This window comes from Cheilinus undulatus, linkage group 18 (assembly GCF_018320785.1).
Source record: "Cheilinus undulatus linkage group 18, ASM1832078v1, whole genome shotgun sequence".
Classification (NCBI taxonomy): domain Eukaryota; kingdom Metazoa; phylum Chordata; class Actinopteri; order Labriformes; family Labridae; genus Cheilinus; species Cheilinus undulatus.
In genome coordinates this window covers 40451940-40458565 of record NC_054882.1, presented here as the reverse complement: position 1 = coordinate 40458565, position 6626 = coordinate 40451940, and the positions used below count along the sequence as shown (strand labels likewise).

The window sequence follows — 6626 nt, the reverse complement described above, 5'->3', positions numbered from 1 at the left end:
GATGATGTTCACTGTGAGAGGCACAGGATGTTGAAGCTTTATCAGTGGAAAAAGTGTGCACAACCAGAGGTAAAGTATTCCTTGTGCAGTAATAATTATCTAATTTACTCAACATCGAAACTTGTTGCCGTCAGTATACATTTCAGTGTGATTTTTTTGGGAATTGTTTTTTTGGTTGTCTTTTACAAAGTCTGAATGCAGAACTTTTGTATGTGCACTTTAATTTTAGAATTGAGCGCCTTTGGAGAGATGTTTGGACAGGTGTTACACACATTTACTATGACGTACTACACAGCCTGGAGGAAGATGGATTCCTGAACATCTCAGACGATCTTCATCTCTTTATCGCCCACTATACCTTCCTGCCTCGACTCAAGGCTGATTTGGCCAAGTTTTCTGCAGGGTGGAATGATCATCCTATGAGGACAGAGTGTGGTCTTTCTCCAAACCAGCTGTGGGAGCTTGGGACACTTCAGCACCCCATCAGGGAGCCAGAAACCTCTGAGGTAAATGTGGCATACAAGTAATATAGACAACAATATTGTTCTCCTGCCTCTTAACAATGAATTTCAAAATGAACAGCATTTAACAAATGTATAAGATTAGCTGTCATAAAAGTGATAAACCATCCAGGATCATGAAGCTTTCATTTAGACTCTTTCTTTCTCAGTGAGTTCCCTAGGCTTCATCATTTTGAACAGGAGTTAGAATTTAACACTGAATTCCCCTTTTTATTATTTTTTTATGAATGAAGTAAGTAACTGTCATTTGGCAAAAATAATAATAATAATAATGTGCTTTACTATTTTCAGTTTTTTTGTAAAACAATAAATTTGAAAATGTATTGATAACAATTATATTTCAGCATCAAAGATATTTTGATTAAAGAACTTGCACATACTGGTTATTATACTGTTAATCTAGGACAGCAGTAGCAAACACCTTACACTCGTTGGTGGTCTAATAAATTTGTTAAGCACTGTATATGATGTATGATAACATACATTTTGGTTTAGGAGATCCAGATGGAAGAAATTGATTGGGAGAGCCTCTTCACCTTGCCATTGATCTGCTTTCTCCTTCACATTGCTTTGGAAGAGACATTTATTTGACCACACTCTCACATGCCTTGTACTTACTTCACTATAATTGAAAGTCATTGCTATGACAATCAGAGAGCTAAATGCTAAGAGCTGTAAATAACGTGTTCTCTTTACAGCAGGGGTCATCATATACATCTGCACAAGGGCCAGATTTAGTCTAAACAGAAACTCTGGGGACTAGACTTTAAACATACAAAAATTCAATAAATATTTTGGTCTGATTGAAATATTAGTAATAGTATTTCTATTTTCTTTTAAACTACAGGACATTTGTAGTCATTACCAGTGAGATCTATCCATATTATCAGCAGCAGGGCACAAGGAGACAGGCCTGACAACAGGATTGGTCGAAAAATCCAGTCCCTGAAAATCCAAGAGAAAGGGCCCTCCCTAATTGTCATTTAGCACCAATATTAACCCCTTTTGACACTTTAAACCCCTTTTTGATACTTTTGCCTCTTTAACCCAATTTTTTGGAAGATTTTAACCCATTTTGAACCACTTTACCTGCATGTTTTATCCCCTTTGTGCCACTCTTTTATCCATTTTTGCCACTTTTTAACCCCTTTGTATTACATTTTTGTTAACAGTTTTTTCCACTTCAAAACCATTTTTCCCACTTTTATCCCATTGTTGATACTTTTCACCCCCTTTTGCCTCTTTAACCCAATTTTTGAAAGATTTTAACCCAACATAAACAACTTTCCCTGCATGTTATATCCCCTTTGTACCACCCTATTATCAATTTTTGCCACTTTTTAACCCATTTTCTTTACTTTCTTGCACTATTGTTTGTCATTTGTAACCAATTTTTGATACCTTTTGCCCCCTTTTTCCTCTTTTTTAATTTTTTAACACATTTTAACCTCTTTTCACAACTTTTTCCTGCCAATTTTCGAGGCACTTTTGCCAACCTTAACTATTTTGTAAATAACTTATTTTGACAGTAAATTTCTGTAAAAACAGATCAAATGGTAAGTCATTCTATTTAATAAAATAAAACTATTTCAGTGTTAATTGTTTGTGGGATAGATTTAACAGCTGCAGACATTTAATGCCAAATAATACTCTTAAAAGCTTCTTTTCCTCCTTTTCTGAATTTACTGATCTTTCGGGGGCCTGACAGGAAGCTTTGTCCTGTAAGTGACTCAGCCTAAATATCACAAAATACTGTGATTTTTTTTTTTTTTTTTTTTTTAATTCAAAGGTTAGATTCAAATCGGTTACTTAAAACTTGTTCAGGTTCTGGTCCATTGTGAACTGTCAGGCCATGACTTCAGTTCCTCATTCCAGCCATCATTTTCCTCAAACATTCCTTATAACCAGACCCCATGTCCACTTAGCTGGGGTTCATGCCTCATTTTTTTTAGAACTGTTACTGCTGAGCATTATTATCATGCACTAGATCCTCATTTGGCCCCCATCCTGATGTGGCCCCCGGGCTGCCAGTTGATGATCAGTGCTTTACAGTCATATAAAAACAATGGAAACTGATATGCCAATACTTTAGTTAATACTAAGTACTTATAATTACCTCTCTTTATTATGGTTGTCTGTAGTTTTTCCAAGTCTTAAGTGTACACCCATATTCTGTTAAGCTGATACGGCAACTTCTCTGTAACTTTCTAATGCTTAAGTGATAAAAATATGTATTTATCACAAATTGTAAATAAAGTCAATCAGTAACTCATTTGTTTCTTTGAAGAAATTCAATTTTTAGCAAACTGCATGAGCACCGTACTTCATGTGACAGGTGTGATCCAACTTCACAAACAGTTTGAAGGTTGTCTTCTCCTCAGGCAGCAGAGGAATATGGCCTTGTCCTGTGAGCCAAGGCAGGAATGTCCTTGGGGAGAGGGAACCTGGATTGTCACCCACCTCTGTCTGTTCACCTTTTCCAAAACAAAAAGCAAACAATCGTGCAAATAAAAGATTGCATATTGATTATCTGTACAAGTAACAGTAGAATTGAAATTTTGAATGTCATCATTATCATCACTAAATGTGTAAAATGGAGGGAGGACTAAGGGCAATTACTTGTTTCAAGCTCTTGCAAGAAGTCCTGTAGATGGTTCATGATGCTAACTTCCACCTGTTCTTTATGGGGGCCCTTCTCACTGAACTCGGGATGGAATGACGCAAAAACAAAGTCAGCATCAGCCTGGTGAGAGAAACAATGAAACAGACTTATAAAAATCGAAGTAGATTTAGAAAACTCAACAAGAGAAATATCGGGAAGTTGTTCACCTCTCATCTGGGAGGAACTGATGAAGCTTCTTGAATGAGAGGTGAAACATCTTTCCAAACTCTAACAAGTCACATTATCTCTTTTGAAACATTTGAAATAAAAGGGCCCTATCGATGAATAACACCTTGCTGGTCAGGAAGAATCAGACTGTCATGATGGTCAGGTTATCCAACATATAAAAGTGACTGCTTCCCTATCCAGTGTATCATACCATTGTCTATCTTCACTTTTTCAGTTGGCTTGTATTTTTTCAATTAAAAAAAAAAAAAATAATAATTCTCATTAAATTACAAATCAATTTAGGGCCCAAGTCACTGGTAAGATTACCAACTATCAGGGGTGCACAGATATTAGCGGTACCAAAGTTTTGCAAGTATCAAATATTGTTTGACATAAAAAGAAATCATGACAACATAAATACATTTATTCAATATTTCTTTCCAGTGACCCCCTCAAATCCTCTGAGTCTCTAATGTAAAGTGAAATGTACATGAGATCAGTTGGTATAAAAAGTTAAGGATTTGCAATCACCATTAGTGGTCAGAAATGCTCTCTGACTAAAGCTCAGCTTCAGCTTCATTACTCACCTATACTTCTTTCCCGGGAACAAAGAGTGGTTGGCAGATCTTTGGGTACTGGCTCATTAAATCAGCCAGACCATACAGTGTCAGACCTTCACGCAGCTGAGAGAGATAAGGCTGCAGCCGTTGGATGGCATGAAGAAAAACAGAACAAAAATGAAGAAAAAAACCTGTATGAGTTGAAATTGAACTAAATCAAAAAATGAAGTCATCAGCACAGTGTAGAAAACGATTATACCGAACAATGTCTTCTTTCTTTTCAACACAAATAGGTCCATGATATCCACAGCTCAGAATTTCCTCAGTGAGTTCAGTGATGTCAGCTTCTGTGGCTGACTCAACCTTCTAGAGAAGGACACACAAACAAACAGATAAACAGAATATTATGACAGACTTCAGAAACGCACTATCAGCTAATAAAGCAACAGGTGGGAAGTTCTTATGAAGATGCAGTAACATACATTTTAAGGCAGTCAATCCTCTAGGCCGCTTACCTGTGAGATAATCAGTGAATATTGACCATCACAGACATCCTTTTCCTGTATATGCTGTATCTGCAGCTCTCCATCACACAAGTATTTGTAGACCCAAAGTTTGAGGCAGCAGGGTGGTGGCCCACCTTGAGCCAGACTTGCAGCCCAAATTTCACCAGCACTTTGGAAAAGTAAAAATAAACAGTCTCTGAGAACAAGACTCTTCCTCCTAATCACGGGAAGTCATACAAAGTGGGAAACCATACTAAAAAATTTTGGATAAAAAGACGCAGCAATATCATCATTGTCGTATCCTTAATAAACATAAGATGCTAAGTTTCGAAAATATGATCACATTCTCAAATGTACGTTTGGTTTTTAAAATCATTCATGGAACTGCACCTCCACCTCTTAAGGCCTTCATTCACCTGACCTCTGAACGGATGAACAGAGCAACAAGAACAGCCTCTCAGTGGCAGTGCAATATTCCATTACGTACCACAGCTTTCTCATACATAGCCATAAAAGAGTGGAACAAGCTCCCAACTAAACTAAAGATCAACACAAACTATAGAGTCTTCTCCAGAGAAACAAAAAACTCGATTATTAGAAATCAAGCCTGTCAGCATTGACCAGTCTTTTAACATAAATTCTTTTAATAATTATATATCTATGCCTTTGAATGTAAGTGAGTGTATGCCTTTGTTTTAAATCTTTGTCTTTGCACTAAAATTGAATGTATGCACTTTCTATGAACAAAATGTATTTTTCTATGCTTTAATACACTTCCTGTACTGTAAATGCACTTCATATCTATACCTTATTTTCTCTTTTGCCTGCCACAGGGACTGCAGATGGAAATTAGCTAGAAAGCTATAATCTGGTGCAGAGCATCTCTACTCTGATGAGTTTAATGTTTTTTTTCTGTACATGGTCCCTGACAAATAAAAAGTAATAATAATAATACCATGCCATCTGAGCATAAAAAGTACGAGTGGGTGCGTGTGTGGTACTCTCAAAATAAGTATTTTGTTAAGATTTTATTACTTTTTGTTTCATTTCCTCTAAGAGTCACCTTTTTTTTGTTGTTATTACAAATTGTATTATTTTTATGCTGTCTAATTGATTTATAATGAGAAATTACAGAGAAGCACACAATGACATGCAGTTTCATAAAATGGACACTTGGTGGCAGCACTGACCAGCAGTGTCCCTGGGACTCTTTGCAGTAGGCAGCGGGAGCTGGGCTCATAATCCAGTTGGATGGAGAATGAGCAACAGTTGTCCTGTTTCCCTAATTCCTGTGTGGTATTTCTAATATCTCCAGGTTAGTTACTCGTCTTTTGTGTTACCACAGAGGTTTATAAGCTAACACGAACCCCCAGTGATGTGTGGTTGGTAATCTAAAAGTATGTTAAGTGTATAAACATTTATGTGCTATGATATGTGACTATTGTAGTTGAGAAAATGGCGCTTGATGCTGTAGCTCATTGATTCCTTTTTTTTGTTTGTTTCTTTTGGCTCCTGGGCGTTTGTGGGTTATTTCTATGTGTATGAAAAGCAGTTGTGTGTATGGTACATTGTTCAAAATGTAGCAAGCTAATACTAATGTTTATATTAAGATCAGCTATGGCTGCAGCCCTGTTTAAGGGGCGCGCACGTTGATTGTAGGCAATTATTTGGTTGTAGTTCACAGGCTATAGCAGCAAGCTAGGAGGTAGCCATGTTTAGTATTTTAGTTTGTGTTTATATATATAGTGTAAATGTACTATGGCCTAACTGCAAGAGAGATTTATTCTGTTATAAAAAGTGAACACTTACAAAATGTACAGTGATTACAAAAATTCTCTTTAAAGAGAAGATAAAGAGGACGTGTGTTTAAGGGAGAAGTGCACATATGACTAATGATAGATAGAAGATGCAATATAAAGAGAAACTGTTTATTTTATCTTTACTACAGATGCTGCTAAGTTTATTTTGGAAAATGTGTAAAAAGAGACATTTATGGGAAAACAGACATTCAATGCTATCCAGATGTGGATATATCCAGCGCTAGAAAATTAAAGCAGACAAAGTAACAGAGAATAACTCATAATTGCAGTTAAATGGTTAAAATGAATATGTAAATAAAGACATAATCCAGTTGGATGGAGAATGAGCAACAGTTGTCCTGTTTCCCTAATTCCTGTGTGGTATTTCTAATAATCTATTTCTAAAACAG

At 36.3% G+C, this 6626-nt stretch overlaps 1 long non-coding RNA gene across 1 annotated transcript; it reads right to left on the bottom strand.

Moving 5' to 3' along the window:
- Positions 1–2862: 2862 nt before the first annotated feature.
- LOC121526738 lies at positions 2863–4966 on the bottom strand. The gene is made up of 5 exons (XR_005993336.1): positions 4427–4966; positions 4171–4277; positions 3939–4049; positions 3141–3264; positions 2863–2995 (listed from the first exon to the last, which is right to left on the bottom strand). It is a non-coding gene; the product is annotated as an uncharacterized LOC121526738 (long non-coding RNA).
- Between the last annotated feature and the right edge of the window lie 1660 nt (positions 4967–6626).